General features: G+C 41.1%; 1 long non-coding RNA gene across 1 annotated transcript in view; it reads right to left on the bottom strand.

The window, feature by feature from the left end:
- Positions 1-4,507: 4,507 nt before the first annotated feature.
- Positions 4,508-19,707, bottom strand: part of LOC126198901 (uncharacterized) — a 627,265-nt gene continuing 612,065 nt past the window's right edge. Inside the window, exon 3 of the long non-coding RNA XR_007540109.1 lies at positions 4,508-4,563. This is a non-coding gene — a long non-coding RNA (uncharacterized LOC126198901). The remainder of the gene's footprint in view (positions 4,564-19,707) is intronic.

Here is a 19,707-nt window from a genome sequence, read left to right as displayed (position 1 = left end):
CGCTTTCAAAAATCTAACTTCATTCGCATTTTACACGAGGAAAAAAAAAAGTGCACTACTTCTATGTTTGAGACTTGTGCGAATCGGTTCAGTTTTTGTAAAACGGTGGATAAATATATGTAATTAATGGTCGCCCTGTTGTTTGTGAATGCTTAATCCGCTACCACAGTATAGTTGTGTAAAAAGTTGTGCATTAAATACACGTAAAATCCGATGTTACGCGAATCGCAAGTGCTGAGACGGATTAAAGTGATACAGTTGATAATAAACATAATCTTACGGTAATTAAAAAAATCATTTGCAAAAATCTTTCATCGTCCGAGTTTGATTGCAAAAAATTACACGTTTGCGCCTGAATTTGTGTTTAATACAATGCGTTGCATTTTATGCGCTGCATTTGGATATAATTAAAAAAACTGATTATTACAGTTGGTTTCGCAGTTTATCCATGAAAAAGTTCATTCACCGGTGCCTCAAAATCATCAAATCTTTGGACGTGAAAATCAATGCATGTACTAAAACACAATTAAGCCCTGCCCTATACAAAATGATATACTGCCTGATGGAGCGTTTAAAGCTTTATCGATAACCACACAGAAAATTAAACTACCCCGGAAATAGCTATAAAATTAATTACCGCAAAGAGACCACCTTATTTCTAACCATCAGAAAATGTTTTACTGTGTTTTCTTCAAAAACTACTATGATATCTTGTAGTAAATTATTTTCGAACAGCACAATCTTAAATTTTCGTACAGAATTGAAGAGCTGTAGTATTTTTTCGTGCATACAGTGTTCCGCACTCCGCAGTTTTTCAGCTTGTTTCAGCCAATCATACTCATAATTAATTAAGATTGGTTGTGTGTCAAAATTATTCATATGAGTTTTTTTCCAGCGGCTGTTTCTTAATCTTCAGTTTTTATTATTGCATACGTTAAGTAAACAATGACAAGATTTTAAAGATAAGAGATAATAATAAGATGTATGCTGTTCAGTAGTTTATTATTTGCTGTGCGAATCGGCCAGCTTCCATGTAGTGCGTAATTTATTACATAGCCATCTTCAGTCCTTATTTTGTTTCAGATTCAACATTTCATTTACAGCATCAATCGGCAGTTTTTCAAATATTTCGAAATAATACCCTGATCAGTTGTCGCTCAAATCAGCAGAAATCTACATTGGCTGCCAAGCGAGGGCGGTCTAATGTCAAAATTATGGTAGAGTAAGAGTTGGGAACCAGAATGAAAAATACCTATATCACAGAGCACAAAAAATGTTAATATATTCTAGGCAGAGATGGGACAGAAGAGAATTAGCTTCTCAACTTATCTGGCAGCTTCAAAGACATTTAAATCAAATCATCTTGACATATTCGCGCTCTCTTATGTGTTATCCCTACTTTCCTAGCGCAGTGAGCTCAGAAGATTCGCTAGCGACAGTAAACAATATGTTAACATCACACGGCTGAAGAGCATACGCATAATAGCTAAAAAAGTCTTTCTTGGGGGATAAAATATCTGGGGGTGGATTTGTTCCTGCAGGGATGCTAAAACAAGTTTTTGATTTCAGGTAGAGAGGGTGAGGGAGGGAAATTGATTTTTGTCGCCTGGGTATCATTCAATACCCAAATACAATCCCTGTTACATATATGACGAGGGGTGTAAGGACAAGTAGACACAAATTTATGTCCTTCTAGAGAGTGGAATGGATCTGCAATAGAAAGCATCCGAAGTTGGGGGGGGTGCATCTATAATAGGACTATCCCTGAGTAGGAATGCATGTATCCTAAACATTAATGAAACATTGTGTCATATTGCACGACGTGACAAATGCTATGTCGAATGACATGATAGCATGAGTCATATTATAAGACACGACAACGTGTATCATGTTACTTTACTTGAACACGATGCATTATGTTTCATGACATGGGTGCTTACAAGAAACAATAACGGCAATAAAACGAATCTCCAAGAAAAGCATTAAAGTTCAGTGTGAAAGGATAGCAACGATGAGACTGGCTGATGAAATTGCTATCATCAGTGAAATACAGGACGTGTTGAGTGTAACAAACAGTCCAATGCATGAAAAACAAGGTTTCACAGTTTTTGTTGTTGTGGTCTTCAGTCCAGATACTGGTTTGATGCAGCTCTCCATGCTACTCTATCCTGTGCAAGCTTCTTCATCTCCCAGTACCTACTGCAACCTACATCCTTCTGAATATGCTTAGTGTATTTATCTTCTGGTCTCCCTCTACGATTTTTACCCTCCACACTGCCCTCCAATACTAAATTGGTGATCCCTTGATGCCTCAGAACATGTCCTACCAACGGATCCCTTCTTCTAGTCAAGTTGTGCCACAAACTCCTCTTCTCCCCAATTCTATTCAATACCTCCTCATTAGATATGTGATCTACCCATCTAATCTTCAGCATTCTTCTGTAGCACCACATTTCGAAAGTTTCTATTCTCTTCTTGTCCAAACTATTTATCGTCCATGTTTCACTTCCATACATGGCTACACTCCATACAAATACTTTCAGAAACGACTTCCTGACACTTAAATCTATACTCGATGTTAACAAATTTCTCTTCTTCAGAAACGGTTTCGTTGCCATTGCCAGTCTACATTTTATATCCTCTCTACTTCGACCATCATTAGTTATTTTGCTCCCCAAATAACAAAACTACTTTAAGTGTCTCATTTGCTAATCTAATTCCCTCAGCATCACCCGAGTTAATTCGACTACATTTCATTATCATCGTTTTGCTTCCGTTGATGTTCAGCTTATATTCTCCTTTCAAGACACTGTCCACCATTCCGTTCAACTGCTCTCCCAGGTCCTTTGTTGTCTCTGACAGAATTACATTGTCATCGGCAAACTGCAAAGTTTTTATTTCTCTTCCATGGATTTTAATTCCTACTCTGAATTTTTCTTTTGTTCCCTTTACTGCTTGCTCAATATAAAGACTGAATAACATCGGGGAGAGGCTACAACGCTTTCTCACTCCCTTCCCAACGACTGCTTCCCCTTATTCCCCTGGACTTTTATAACTGTCATCTGGTTTCTGCAAAAATTATAAATAGCCTTTCGCTCCCTGTATTTTACCCCTGCCACCATCAGAATTTGAAAAAGAGTATTCCAGTCAACATTGTCAAAAGCTATCTCTGAGTCCACAAATGCTAGAAACGTAGGTTTGCCAATCCTTAATCTATCTTCTAAGATAAGTCGTAGAGTCAGTATCACCTCAGGTGTTCCAACATTTATACGGAATCCAAACTGATCATTCCCAAGGTCGGCTTCTACCAGTTCCTCCATTCGTCTGTAAAGAATTCGTGTTAGTATTTTGCAGCCGTGAATTATGAAACTGATACTACGGTAGTTTTCACATCTGTCAACACCTGATTTCTTTGGGATTGGAATTATTATATTCTTCTTGAAGTCTTAGGGTACGCCTGTCTCATACATCTTGCTCACCAGATGGTAGAGTTTTGTCAGGACTGGCTCTCCCAGGGCTGTCAGTAGTTCTAATGGAATGTTGTCTACTCCCGGGGCGTTGTTTCGACTTAGGTCTTTCAGTGCTCTGTCAAAGTAAACCGACAAAAAGACGAAAGTAATAAGGAGTAGCAGAAACAAGATTAGTGATGGACGTACGACCGAAACCGAAGTTAAGAAATTATGCTGGCTTAGAAGCACGATGGACGAAACAAGGTGAACATAAAAAGCAGACTAGCAAGACAAAGAGGGCATTCCTGGACAAGAGAAGTCTAGTACTATCAAATACCTGCCTTAATTTGAGGAAGAAATTTCTCAGAATGCACGTTTGGAGCGCAGCATTGCATGGAAGTGAATTATGGACTGTAGGAAGACTAGAAATGACGAGGATCGGAGCGTTTGAGTTGTGGTGCGATAGAAAGAGGTCGAAAATTTGGTGGATTGATAAGGAGTGCCGGGGTTGCCGAAGAAAGCAACGTAAGAAAAATACTGATAGAAAGAAGGGACGGGATGGCAGGACACGTGCTGAGGCATCAGGAAATAAATGCCCCGATTAGAGGGAGTTGTAGAGGGTAAACAGTCGAGGAGAAGACAAATATTGAAATACATCCAACAAATAATTGACGACGTAGGATGCAAGAGCTACTCTGAGATGAAGAGGTTGGTACAAGAGGAAAATTCGTGACGGGACGCATCAAACCACTCATAAGAGTGATGACTGAAAACGAAAACGTTGTTGCAAGGATCACCCTCTGCTGCTGTCGTAATGCGCTAACAAAAGAAACGGGCTTTATTTTCAAGTTGTCCTTCACCTTTCGTTGTCATCTTTCTCTGCCTCTTCTATGCATGACATTATCACAGCTTCACAAATGTGTTATTGTCGATGCTTGGGACATTGAAAACTGGAGTGGGTACTGCGAAAAGTGTCCTACGCTGGCCAGAGTGTGTGAGCGGCAGAAGCGGCCGCTATAACGCGTAGGAGGAATAGCGGTTGCAGTGCGGCTCACTCACCTTCTTGGAGTCCATGACGCAGGCCGCGGGCTCCCCGGTCACCGGCGGGTCCAGCCTGCAACACACAGCAAACAGAGCCCGTCAAATCTCTGCAGTACAGACAACAAGCGAGGGTTACACCGTGTCAGTAGCACGAACTGGCGAGAAACATTTGGATGGTCAGACAGTTATCCTCTCCGATGCAAGATCACCTCTACACTAGACAAAACAAAGATCCAGTGGCGTACCACAACATGGACCTGATATAAAAGGTCGCAAGTAGGCTGCAATAATCTTAATGGAAATGAAACAGAGACACGCTGGCCAAAGCAGCCACTTGCTACGGAGAGGGGAAACACGTAGCAGTACGGGAAGGTCGGGTAGCACTGGACATCTAAGCTCTTTCCGAAATTATCATTTCTTCTGCACTTTGTATTGGGACATTCTTCACTCAAACAACACTATGATATGACAGAATGAAGGCTTTCACGGCCGGATGACATCGATGCTGGTAAACCTATCGGCCTATAAGAGCGTGGTCCACGAAACTCACCATGGAAATAGAAAATGACAACAAAATACCTTTCTTGGATGCTTTAGTTATGACACAGACCGATGGAAGTTTGTAACATAAGGTTTTACGAAAAGTAGCACACAGTGATAGATATTTACATAAGAACTGAAATCACCAGCCACAACAAAAGAAAGCTGTCATTAAAAGTCTGGCCGATAGAGCCAAAAGAATATGCACGCCGGAATACCTGGACGCCGAATTAAAACATCTAAAGCAGGCTTTCGAGAAAAATGGGTATTCGGCGGAAGGAAGTAAACAGAATCATACGACCGAAGGACAAGCATGAAAAACAACGATGGAAGAATTCAGATTCCCTCCCTTTTATTAGAAGTCCGCAGCTCGTGGTCGTGCGGTAGCGTTCTCGCTTCCCGCGCCCGGGTTCGATTCCCGTCGGGGTCAGGGATTTTCTCAGCCTCGTGATGACTGGGTGTTGTGTGATGTCCTTAGGTTAGTTAGGTTTAAGTAGTTCTAAGTTCTAGGGGACTGATGACCATAGATGTTAAGTCCCATAGTGCTCAGAGTCATTTGAACCATTGAACCTTTTATTAGAAGATCGGAAAGATTTTACAGAAACATGACATTAGACCGATTGTTAGACCAACAAAGAAAATATGTGAAGCACACCCGATCCGTGTAGGATAAACGCCCTCCTCTGCTTATATTGGAAAAACTAAGAGAAGCGTGAACACAGAGCTAAAGGAACACAAAAGTCTTTGCCGACTGCGCGATACAGACAAATCGGTTGTAGCAGAGCATGCTCCTCAAACAGGAAGTTACGAAATAAAGTTTTCCGGAACCAAAATTCTATCTTTGACGACGAACTATCATCTACGGCTGTGTAGAGAAGCCAATGATTATATATATATATATATATATATATATATATATATATATATATATATATATATATATATATATATATATATATAATTGTAGAGAAGAGACCATGAAACTTATAGATATAGGAACAGTAGCTCTACATAATCGCTAAACAGTTTTTTACCTTAGACATGACGACAGTGGATAGCTAAATTTTATCTTTGACAAGGAACATCTCTGCTTACCAGGTGTGACTCAGGCCACGCCCATGTTCTACAGTACATATATCCCTCTCAGTAGGCAAGGCTCAAGCGAGGGGTGACGCTTCTCAAGATGTACAGAGCAGTTCTGGACGAAATTTCAGGCACAGAAGTGTTTCGTGGACCACGGCCTTTTACCCCGAAAGGTTTATCAGCAGCAATACTACTATGTATTACATAGTCCATACGTATTGTAAAAATGGATGTATGTATGTATGTTCCACATCTCCTCCTAAACCGCTCGACTGATTTCAACCACACTTGGTACACATATCCCTTATTGTCAGAGAACAGTCACTGGGAGAGAGGGGGGGCTAAGAACAACTTACCTATAATAGTTCAGGAAATATGACGTCATAAACAATGAGTTGCGTGAAAAACTATCGCATCATTCATGACGTTTAAATTTATTACTTCTTTGCTAGTAGTTATTTTCGTAATAAATTTCGCAGACAATATCCAAATATGCCACTAAATGCATCTACAAAATTTTATTACCGTACCACAGATAGTTCAGGAGATATGACGTCACAACCACAGAAACGCATGAAAAACCTCAGTGGGGGTCAAAATTTATTACTTTCTTGCTACCAACTCTCTTCTTAATCTCAACACATTTTGCAGACAATATCCATGTATCCTGATGAATGTGCCTACAAGTTTCATCACTGTATGACGCTTAGCTCAGAAGAAGTGACGTCATAAATACCGAGGTGGTTGAAAAACTGCCGCATCATGCATTAAGTTTAAATTTAGTACCTCTTTGGTGCTAATTCTACTCGTAACATATTTCGCAGCTCGTGGTCGTGCGGTAGCGTTCTCGCTTCCCACGCCCGGGGTCCCGGGTTCGATTCCCGGCGGGGTCAGGGATTTTTCTCTGCCTCGTGATGACTGGGTGTTGTGTGCTGTCCTTAGGTTAGTTAGGTTTAAGTAGTTATAAGTTCTAGGGGACTGATGACCATAGATGTTAAGTCCCATAGTGCTCAGAGCCATTTGAACCATATTTCGCAGACAGTACTCACATATGCCACTGAATATATAAATACTTAATTGTATGAATCATTCACTAGGTGATCAAAAGTATCTGGACACCTGGCTGAAAATGACTTACAAGTTCGTGGCGCCCTCCATCGGAAATGCTAGATTTCAATATGGTGTTAGCCCACCCTTAGGCTTGATGACAGCTTCCACTCTCGCAGGCATACGTTCAATCAGGTGCTGGAAGGTTTCTTGGGTAATGACAGCCCATTCGTCACGGAGTGCTACACTAAGGAGAGGTGTCTATGTCGGTCGGTGAGGCCTGGCACGAAATTGGCGTTCCAAAACATCCCAAAGGTGTTCTGTAGGATTCAGGTCAGGACTCTGTGCAGGCTAGTCCATTACAGTGATGTTCTTGTCGTGTAACCACTCCGCCACAGGCCGCGCATTATGAACAGGTGCTCGATCGTGTTGAAAGATGCAATTGCCATCCCCGAATTGCTCTTCATCAGTGAGAAGCAAGAAGGTGCTTAAAATATCAATGTACGCCTGTGCTGTGATAGTGCCACGCAATACAACAAGGAGTGCAACCTTCGTCCATGAAAAACACGACCACACCATAACACCACCGCCTCCGAATTTTACTGTTGGCGCTAGAAACGCTGGCAAATGGCTTTCACCGGACATTCACCATACCCACACCCTGCCATCGGATCACCACATCGTCTACCGTGATTCGTCACTCCACCAACGTTTTTCCACTGTTCAATCGTCCAATGTTTACGCTTCTTACACCATGCGGGGAGTCGTTTGGCATTTACCGGCGTGATATGTGGATTGTAAAGTATTTGTATGGAGTGTAGCCATGTATGGAAGTGAAACATGGACGATAACCAGTTTGGACAAGAAGAGAATAGAAGCTTTCGAAATGTGGTGCTACAGAATAATGCTGAAGATAAGGTGGGTAGATCACGTAACTAATGAGGAGGTATTGAATAGGATTGGGGAGAAGAGAAGTTTGTGGCACAACTTGACTAGAAGAAGGGATCGGTTGGTAGGACATGTTTTGAGGCATCAAGGTATCACAAATTTAGCATTGGAGGGCAGCGTGGAGGGTAAAAATCGTAGAGGGAGACCAAGAGATGAATACACTAAGCGGATTCAGAAGGATGTAGGTTGCAGTAGGTACTGGGAGATGAAGAAGCTTGCACAGGATAGAGTAGCATGGAGAGCTGCATCAAACCAGTCTCAGGACTGAAGACCACAACAACAACAACATGTGGATTGTGAGCAGCTGCTCGACCATGAAATGCAAGTTTTATCACCTCTCGCCTAACTGTCATAGTACTTGCACTGGATCCTGATGCAGTTTGGAATTCTTGTGCGATGGCCTGGATAGATGTCTGCCTATTACACATTACGACCCTCTTCAACTATCGGCGGTCTCTGTCAGTGAACAGACGGGGTCTGCCAGTACGCTTTTGTGCTGTACGTGTCCCTTCACGTTTCTACTTCACCATCACATCGGAAAAAGTGGACCTAGCGATGTTTAGGAGTGTGGAAATCTCGCGTACAGGCGTATGACACAAATGAAACCCAATCACATGATCACGTTCGAAGTCCGTGAATTCCGCGAAACGCCCCATTCTGCTCTCTCACGATGTCTAATGATTACTGATGTCGCTGATATGGAGTACCTGGCAAAGGTGGCAGCACAATGCACCTAATATGAAAAACATATGTTTCTGTGGGTGTCCGGATACTTTTTATCACATAGTGTAGTTCAAGAGCTATAGTCTCAGAAACCCTCTGATGCGCGAAAAAAGGCCGCATAATGCATTAAGTTTTTGTACATTTATTCTTTACTACGACGACTGTCCTACAGTACAGTCAACTTTCGTAATTTTCTGACACCTGACAGCGCTTTTGACAGCTTTCAACTGCTAAGCGCATACGGCCGCAGGCGAAAACAGTAGCCGTCCCAAGAGCTGTGAAGGGGCGTTGCCGTAGAGACTTTTACGAATTCACGTTGCAGTCACGCGAAGCATCTGCACCCACCGTATAGACAGTCTGGGATTATCTCACACGAAAGTCTACGGTAGGAGTACGTACAAAGTTTCGTTTCTAATAGAAAACTGGCAAAATAAATACCCAGGTAATGCCGGGTTTGTCGCTAGTGTAATTAAAAAACTGATTGCAAGAATATATATTCACCTTTTGTCACAAGGAAGTTTTAATTGGACTGTAAATGGTTACAAACACTAAAGTAAGTACAAATTATCCATCTTAGCACTGAGTTTCCATGTCGTGAGAAAGTTTCCTCAAGCACACTTACTTTACTTTACTTTTTCGTGTCCGGAGATTTGTTTCAAAGCCTTTCAGCCCAATGTCGGGCCAAGTCCAATGTTTCTCTCTTCTCAAGCACAAATTCACAATAGAATTACAAACTTAAAGTAATGAACAGTATGGGTGTAAATCAAAACACTAGTTAAACGATTTGTGAAACATTTATCACATGTATAGTAAACACCGTTCAGCTCCAAGCGACAAAGTTTTCATGGACCCAACCCTACCAATGGCACCGAGCGCAGTCTTCTTAGAAGGTTTCATTGATCGTACAGTATTACTCCCCGTTCATTAGTGAATGCTCCTGGATAAATTATTCCCGGTAATTATTACGGGAACACGTAAAGCTTTAAATCTGTCACCGAATGTACTTCGTGGAAATGAGTATTTCTCATTAGTCTGCCTCATTGTCATTCCAAGAAGTCTGCCTTTTGCTACGGATTTTTAATGCTATTTTCATCCCATTAATGTCATGAGTTCCCCCCCACACTTGCCTGTTGAAGGAAAAGAAATAAGCACCTTAAAAATGTAAGCCATTATGGTATCTTTTTTATCCGGTACAGCCAGAAATTGCTTTGTCCGATACAACCCGATAGTACTGCTGTATCACTTATACTTGAAACCCATTATTATTACTTGGGCTACACAACTTCACCGCCTACAGTATAGACATACCAGCTGCATCGAACGATGCAATAAAAATATAATTTTAATTACTTGCCAACGAAACACAACACCAAAAAGTTCACTTTATGCTCCGAAAAGTTCATTAGAAGCAAATAACGTTATTCGTCGATAGTTCACAGTCCAGTGATGCTTTAGGTTGTGACACCAGCGCCATAGTTAAAAAGCAGCCCTTCTGTGATAAAATCCATTATCCAACAGTATCCGACCTTCCCCTGCCAGCTAAAGATCTTTTAAACTACCAAGCACTTGTAGATCGAAAGGAATGGAACACTGAATGGAAAGAGTCGTCCAAATACAAAGACAAATATTACTCGTACGTCTAAAGTAACCCAGTATGGATGATCATGTTCTGCTTGAAATATCAACACTTTAGAAGATTAGCGCTCCTCATGTTCAACCACGGCTAGTAAGGGAAGCGCCGATGTCGCTTTGTTTCAGTAACACCCCTGTTATGTGAGTGAAATCAAAATTGGGATACCGGTCTCGTCTTCGTTGGTGTCCGAACAGATATGATACAGCAAGTACACCACTGCAGTAACTGGTCAATCTGACTGCCCTCTGTCGACTTCTATAACCATGCCTGACAGACGCCAGAGTAAACGGCTAAAAAGGACACCCAGTCTCTGTTACAGGTCGCCTAGTTAACGGCATAAAATGGCTTCATAATCTACAGATTAAGAAGTGTAATCTTAAACTGAAGGTTTAACAGAGTAAGTCAAGTAGTAAAGCTATAAACCGTGTATGTGACGTAAGGCATCGTATCTCAATGCGCGCAAATTACACAGAATATATTCGTCCAGTATCTGAGAATAAGAACACTTTGCAACTTCCATCGAACTTCAAACGTAATGTCAAACCCTTTCTAAACTTTTTCGTTAGTCTATGTTGAATAATCCGAAATAATAAAACTAAGATAATTAGAGTTTTGCGTCTGCAATCATATAGTTTTAACACATTAACGACTTGTAAAGTAGTCAGACGCTTCAAGCTGTTTTATAATTGGGGAGTAGGTTTCATTAAGCAATCGTGGGCGGGATTAACTGGTATCGCCTATTACATTTAAATTTAATTGAAGTATATGTCACTCATGCTTTACTTCGTAAGTTGACGTTAGTAAACATCGCATAATTAATGTAGGTTGATTCATACAAAGAAGAAGACAGCAACCAGCCACTTTTAATACTGATATTTAAGTAAATAGCGCCGTAACCGGTTTCGAACTGACAAGTTCGGCTTTCGATTTTTATTCTCCCACTGTAGCGAAGTATTCTTGGTGTGTTGGTGCCCTACGGTAGAAAACAGAGTCAGAAGCGCCCTATGTGAACATAACTAACCTCCAAACGATGAAATACAGAGTAAACAAATATGTGAGGTTAAGTGGTTATAGTACTTACATCGAAAATTCCGCACTATTTTGTTGCGAAGTTCCACGATTGTATTTTTGAAATATTGCAAAATATATGCAGCACTTATATGATTTGCATATCACCATATTGTGCAAAGCACCACACACAGACATAGTACATGTAAAAGTCATCTACATCTACAGCTACATGGACACTCTGCAAATCACACTTAAGTGCCTGGCAGAGAGTTCATCGAACCACCTTATCTTTCCGTACGAGCTCCGATTTCCCTTACTTTACTATGCTGATTGTTTCTCCCTATGTAGATTAGCGTCAAAAAATATTTTCGCATTCAGTGGAGAAAGTTGAAATTTCGTGAGAAGATTCCGCCGCAACGAGAAACGCCTTTGTTTCAATGCTGTCCACCCCAAATCCTGTATAATGCCCGTGACACTTTCTCCCCTGTTTCGGGATAATACAAAACGTGTTACTCTTCTTTGAACTTTCTCGATGTACTCCGTTAATCTTATCTGGCAAGAATCACAGATCGAGCAGCAGTACTCCAAAAGAGGACGGACAAGCGTAATGTAGGCAGTCCATTTAGTAGATCTCATTCATTTTCTGAGTGTTCTGCCAATAAAATGCAGTATTCGCTTTGCTTCCCCACATCTCCTATGTGTTCTTTCCAACTTAAGTTGTTCGTAATTATAAATTATGAGTCTTTGACTGAATTAACGGTCCTTACATTTGATTTATCGTGTAACCGAAGTATAACGGTTTCCTTTTAGTACTCATGTGCATCACCTCACACTTATATTTAGGACCAGTTGCCAATTTTCGCACCATTCATGTATCTTTTCTAAATCGTTTTGCAATTTGTTTTGATCTTCTGATGACTTTACTCGACGATAAACGATAGCATGATCCACAATCAGCCTACGACGGCTGCTCAGATTGTCTCCTGACCTGTTTAAATGGATAAGAACAGCAGAGGGTCTGTAACTCTACCTTGGGGAACGCTAGAAATCAATCGTGTTTTGCTCGATGACTTACCGTTAGTTACCACGAGGTGTGGCCTCCCTGGCAGGAAAGCACGAATCCAATCACATAACTGAAACGATATTACATAAGCATGCAATTTCACTACAAGCCGCTTCGCGGTACAGTGACAAAGGCCTTCTGGAAATGTAGAAATACAGAATCAGTTTGAAATCCCTTGTCAGTAGCATTCAACACTCCGTGTGAGTAAAGATAACTTTTCTAAATTCTTGTTGACTGTGTGTCAATAGACCGTTCTCTTCGAGGTAATGCATAATGTTCTAACACGTTATATGTTCCAAAATCGCGCTGCATATCGGTTATTAGCTGAAATTTTAGCATTTATTTTTTGTGTTATATAGGTTAGAGTATATATATATATATATATATATATATATATATATATATATATATATATATTGTGGGCTGTAGTATCCCTACTCAAACGAAAAGTGAAAAAAATCGAATTAAAACGCAAGTGGTATTCCATCGCGCGATTCTCGAAACACGCAGTGCTTTGTTAGACTTCTCTGAGATAGTGCGATTAGAAGTCGTCCATGTCGCCATTTGCACATAAGTTCTGACAAGCAGACCACAAGGCAAAGCAGTTCGATACACCTCTCAAAAATTCTCGAAAAAATCGACTCTGAAGTTTTCCTGGCGTCTTGAACACCCTAAAGTAAAGCAGATGGCTTTACTCTGTCGTGGGCGTCCAGCGTTTGATTCCAGTCTGTGGTAAATTTTTATATACAAAGGTGCTTGTTCTATGAGCATTTCCGTGAAGAGTAAAATACACGTAAATGAAAAAAAAATTAATTCGAAGCGTCGTTTTTCTAATTAAAACGTCCTTTATTAAAAACCTTTTATAAATCGATATGCAATTATAAATAAGGAGATGTGCATCTTTCATAAAAATGACAATTAGATAACTATTAACTAGCATATGCTTGAAGAACATTACGTTTAAATGACGTAGGTATTCGAACTGAACGAAAAAAAAAAACGAAAACAATAATCACTGAAACAAGACTCCAACACTCGAACGAGTGATCCCGCGATTACCAGTCTTGAACGAAATTGACTTTTTTTCCATCTTCACGCGTTCTTCGCTTCACGGAAAGGCTCGTAGAACATGAACCTTTGTTTAAAAATTTGCATCGACTCGGAATCGAACGCAGGCCGGCCACACAGTACGCAAACACTCCACCACAGATCCATGCTGCCCGTAGAAACAATGTACTGAAGACGTTTGGAAAACTTCAGAGTCAATTTTCAAATGGTTCAGATGTCTCTGAGCACTATAGGACTTAACTTCTGAGGTCATCAGTCCCCTAGAACTTAGAACTACTTAAACCTCACAAACCTAAGGACATCACACACACCCATGCCCGAGGCAGGATTCGAACCTGCGACCATAGCGGTCGCGCGGTTCCAGACTGTAACGCCTAGAACCGCTCGGCCACCCCGGCCGGCAAAGTCAATTTTCTCGAGGATTTTAGACAGTTGCACCGAACTACTTTGTGAGAGTGATATTTCAGTTCTGAACTTCGCATGCGCTAAATATAAAAAAAATTACAATAATCAAATTGCCACGAAATCATCCTGTGAAACGACAATTCAAATCTACAAGGAAAAATACGCATGATGTGTTCATATTCTGACGTATCACACGTACTGCGACACCATTTTGTTTACACCACTTAACACTGTTCAAAGCCCCAAAGATGAAGCTCTGGGATATTTATCTTTTTTTAAATCGTGTGCATGCTCTACATTAGCTATAGTCGTGTTATTCCTATCATTTTCGAAACGCATGATTGGATAAACAGAGTACTCATCACACCACATTCATTTGTATAAAAGTGTTTAAAACATTGTGATGGGTGTGTGAAATCTTATGGGACTTAACTGCTAAGCTTACACACTACTTAACCTAAACTATCCTAAGGACAAACACACACACCCATGCCCGAGAGAGGTCTCGAACCTCCGCCGGGACCAGCCACACAGTCCATGAGTGCAGCGCCTAGGCCGCTCGGCAAATCCCGCGCGGCTAAAACATTGTAGTCAAACAAGAAAAAATACTAAAACCATCTATACAACAGATTTGTAAATTCTCTAATTCTCTAAATGTTTCGAAGAAGAATTATGAGGTCGTTAACACTGAACTATTTTAAGCTCATGCGACACAAACTTTACAGCACAAGTGAATTTAGTATGACACTTCCGGGACACATCCGTAACGTCACGGCATATAAATGCGAGTACAGCGCGTCAGATTCTCTTGTATCGATAACCCACATATGCTTGATAGCTTCACACAATTTTTATGTGTGCATCTGACTGATCTGTTAGACCACAAAGATAAGTTAAGAGAGATTAGGGCTCGTACAGAGGCATATAGGCAGTCATTTTTCCCTCGTTCTGTTTGGGAGTGGAACAGGGAGAGAAGATGCTAGTTGTGGTACGAGGTACCCTCCGCCACGCACCGTATGGTGGATTGCGGTGTATGCATGTAGATGTAGACGTAGATATGTTATGATGATGATGTTTGGTTTGTGGGGCGCTCAACTTCGAGGTCATTCGCATTCTGTACACAGTTCAATCTAGCCACTTTCATGAATGATGATGGAATGATAAGGACAACACAAACACCCAGTCCCTGGTAGAGAAAAACCCAAACCCGGCCGGGAATCGAACCCGGGACCGCGTGATCCAGAGATAGCAACGCTAACCACTAGACCACGAGCTGCGGACTCTAATACGCCGAACAGCAATAACGAAGTCGATTTTGATTAACTTCTCTACACAAAGTGTTCTGTATTGCACAGGCTACGTCCTCATCGTTGCTGGTTCCAACATTATGACGTACACAAATAAAGTGCAATATCTCTGCATCTACGTCGGTCGGCTACAAAAGAACTGCACATGTCCGCATTCGTAGATATTCCATCAACAGGTTCCTAATTGTAAGTTCGATTATTTCGATGTGGAAGCTGCTATCCAACTTCTTCACTTTTTCATCGTTAGTCAACCCTCCAGTTTCGCCTGCCTACATATATCCCTAGTTCGTAGAAGTGTTATTAAAGGCAGTGAGGATATCAGATACAAGCGTTTTCATTAAGGCAAGTACGCTGGAGTTCGAAAAGGGTGCACCAGCTGTTGATGACAGTGCGTTATGTGTTCTTTGTGACATACGAGAACAATGTTCGCTGGAAACGCTTAGGCCAGCATGTCAACCTACCATTATTTCCGAAGTTAGCTGACGTGCCGCTGCTTTTGATATCAAAGCAGCAAAGGCAACAAAGTGGCTTACATAGCGGCCGAGTCCGAAACGCATACACGTGCTCGAATTCCCTGTCCCCTCCCCCCCCCCCCTCTCTCTCTGCCTCTCTCTCTCTCTCTCATACAGATACCAGATACGCCCACTCGCAAGCACACACCTACAGATACACACAAAAAAACGTATACACGGAAATAAATAAACACGTTCAAATGTGCTGTGAAGGACTGGCGAAGTGGTATGAGGCACTAGAAAAGGAACGAGAGAGAGAGACAGAGAGAGAGAGAGAGAGAGATGGTGGAGAGAGAGGGGCAGGGGCGGGGATTGGAAGAGTTGCAACACTGTTCTGACAACCCAAAGGCACTTCCACTGTTTTGTATACGATTGACGTCCAGCAAAGAGTTCATTAAAAAGAAGAGCTTTGTTCGAGTTTAATACGGCTGTGACCTGGCTTCCGACATGCCCCTGATTGAGTAACCTTCGTCACGTTCAAGCAGGGATCGAAATTTACTCTGTGTTCTTTACACTAAGCATCAAGCTTCATATTTTTCACGCTGCAATCTGTGCTTTATTTAAAAACTGGAGCGAAATAATGCATCTTGTAATGTAGTCCCAATAACAGACAACAGTACACTGAGTGAATACTGTCCGCGTTTCGTGGCTGTTGAGAGAGTAGTGTAACTTCCAGGAACTTGGTCAAATTTTCGTTTGTCTTGTTCTGCTCTCATAGAATTTCAGCAGTTCCATTAGCAACAAACGGCCTGTGAATTCCTTTCGTGTAAATGAAGGATACCGTTAACATCTTCTGCGAAACAATTAAAAGATTTACGAAAAGTCCGTGAAATAAAAAGAAAAAAAAGACTATTATGCTCTTTCTGCTGCTGTTTTGGCTGATCCTGCTATGCTTGGTGACCGTGGATGATTAATCGCCTATGGGGACAGCCAGTTGACGTGAGATCAGGGGTACAAAGTGTCTAAAAAAATTTAGGCTTTACTGTCGTTAATTTGCTTTGGATTTAGTAAAGATACTAAATTTCGCCTGTCCAACTATCAGAGGCACCGCATTTAAATCAACATACACGGTTCTTCTCACTGATATAAAACGTCTTCAGTGGTCTGCAACAAGACATATTTATAGGTTTGGTTTGCTTACTAGATCTATAAAGTTCACTGCAAAAGATATTACGGTATGATGTTTTTTACTTTCGGCATTTCATGTCCGAATTTCGCTTACGCCTTGAAGCTTCATCTACTTGCACATTTTTAAGGTATTCTTTCGTTCGGCATTGATATTTTTGACTTAATCTCACGCTGTTTTGAGGCACTATAAACTTATTTCTTTGAAATGCTACAGGTTAGTACTCTAACTGTTTGTTTGCAAACTCCTGGCTAAACGTATCTGAAGTAAATAATTAACTAAAACGCCACAAGACACATACGACAAATCACGGATGAAGAAAAAATTGTTAGATGAAGTGTAAACCATCGGCAACACTACACCCAAAAACGCACAGAGATACGTTTAGCCAGGAGATCGAATCGAACACTTATTGTGATGTTACAATGTGCCGTATTTCACACCAAAAAGCATGTACTGTATCGCTGCAATGAAACGTGAGAGTAGCCAAAAAACATGAGTGCAATGTGTAAGCAGACGACTCTTCTTGATGTTAGCGCAAATCGGACATAAATTGCTGTAAGTAAAAACTGAAACCTCCATATCTTTTATAACGAACTGTTTTCAGATCTGTAAAGAAAACTGAAATTGTAAAAATGTTTTGTTGCTGACCACTGACGATGTTTCAATCAGTAAAACGAAGCGAGTATGATGATATAAATACGTATTTTCTGGTAATAGCACAGACGGAATTTAAACACTTTTAATAAATTTAGGCTTAAAGTTTCACAGACAGGAGAAAATTCTAGGCTGAGTCTGGCCTGAATGAGAAAAGCGCGTGAGGCTCGTGTTTATATGGGCCGCATCTGACTGCTGCGTCGATGTCGGTCTCTCTGTTTTAAAAAGCAAATCACATTCGACTACTGTGTGTCCACCAGGGTGCTAACCACTGCTTACTGGCGTTATTCATTACATCAACTTGAAAACATGCACGTAATGTCTGACGCAGCAGGATGTTGCGCCCGGAAAGCTGAAAGAACGTAAAGAGAAATAATTCGCAACAGATATCACGATTTTCTCGAAAGAGGTTAGTTTCTGTGTAGGTTGTTGTTTTATTTTAAAATAAAGACTTTATTTCACAATTTAGCAATTAGCTAATTTCACCCAAAGTATTGTTCGCCGAGTAGAAGTGAAGGAGGTGGTGTTGGATTGGGTGAGAAAAAAATCAATAGGCGTAGGACACTTTGCATAATTTAGTGTAAGCAGTACTGGCGCAGTAACGTTAACACGGCCATCAGGAAGAGCGTGCGCCAAATAATTATGAGCGAAGACTTCAGTTTTGTCCGTGGATTATGCACTACAGCGTTGTAATGCTGAAGACTCTAACCGCTTTATTCAGCCTATTATCTCGTGCTTTCGGGTACGTCGACATCGGGTGTGTACAGGCATTTTGCCATTTTGCTACCAGCGTATATGACATTCGTTTAAATGTTTGAGCTGCATCTCTGATAGCGATATTTATGCCATGTTGACGAAATCGGGTATCTGTCGCTGCTGTTCGAATTATTTGCATTGTGTTTTTCTCTGTCGCATTGTGAGGCAGGTTGCAATTTGGCCAATTGTAACACAATCACATCAGACAGGGGAATGAATGTTCGAATTATCGTCTGCAACAATATTTACACTGGGGCACACAGTGATGCTAAGTGTGATTTGCAGATGAAAGTCTAATACGTCTGCTCCCTATTCCTCTTAACTGAATTGTAGCCAACTTGCTTACGTCGCTTGTCGTAGATGTGGACCCAACTGGTTGTTTCTCCATTGGTCGCGAGCTCTAACTGTTGTGCAATAAACAGTGCATAATAAGGTGACCAGTAGATACGTTTAAATGCTCGGCATATAAGAACAGTAAACTGTTGAGATGCCAACTAGTTTTGTTTTATTTCGTCAATCAAAGCAATTTCTAGAGCCAGTGTATCGTTAGTATTCATAACAAGATTCCCGGTCATTAATCATTAGTTCCTGAGCGCAGCAGAAGTGGCAAAAATGATTTACACGATCTTAGAATCAACATGACATCGTGAAAATTAGTTTTCCGTGGCAACTTCAAGAATTAATTCCGCCTTTATTACTCGCACTTAACACACTAGTTCACGTGTTGCCACATCGATAACAGATCGTACACTGCGTAGTGAAATATCTTAGCAGATTGGAGCCTGCCCTTTCAGGAGGCACTTTTGATTGGTCCACTCTTTCCATTAATAAGCACTGACAGGAACTAAAATTTGTAATTAGCATTTATCACGAACTGAATGACACTGAAATTATAATTAAGAAATTCTCAGTGCAAGTAACATCATCAGTACGGTTGGAGCTGTATATTAATATTAAAACTGTGAATATAAATAATAAATGATTCGCTTCTTGCCGCTCTCTCTCTCTCTCTCTCTCTCTCTCTCTCTTTCTCTTTCTTTCCCTTTCGCTGTCCACTACTACAGAGTTCCTGCTCGCACTGCGACCTGCTGTTCCCAGCTGCGTGACGTGACCATCCGGGGCGTCGTTCGGTAAGTCTGAATTTGATCCTACCTACTCGCTACCCTCCCGCAACAAAATCTTCCTTTACTATGCATTAAAACATAACAACAACAAATGTAATAAACGTGGGCAGGAGTGTCGCATAAACGTCACACGATGTCAGAAGCGCACCGCTCTGTGGAGTGATCATCTGCCATACATAACACATGGGTCCTTCTATTAAAGTGTTCCAAATTT

This window comes from Schistocerca nitens, chromosome 8 (genome assembly GCF_023898315.1).
Source record: "Schistocerca nitens isolate TAMUIC-IGC-003100 chromosome 8, iqSchNite1.1, whole genome shotgun sequence".
Lineage (NCBI taxonomy): Eukaryota > Metazoa > Arthropoda > Insecta > Orthoptera > Acrididae > Schistocerca > Schistocerca nitens.
The sequence above is the reverse complement of the archived record's forward strand: the minus strand, read 5'-3'. Positions and strand labels throughout refer to the sequence as shown.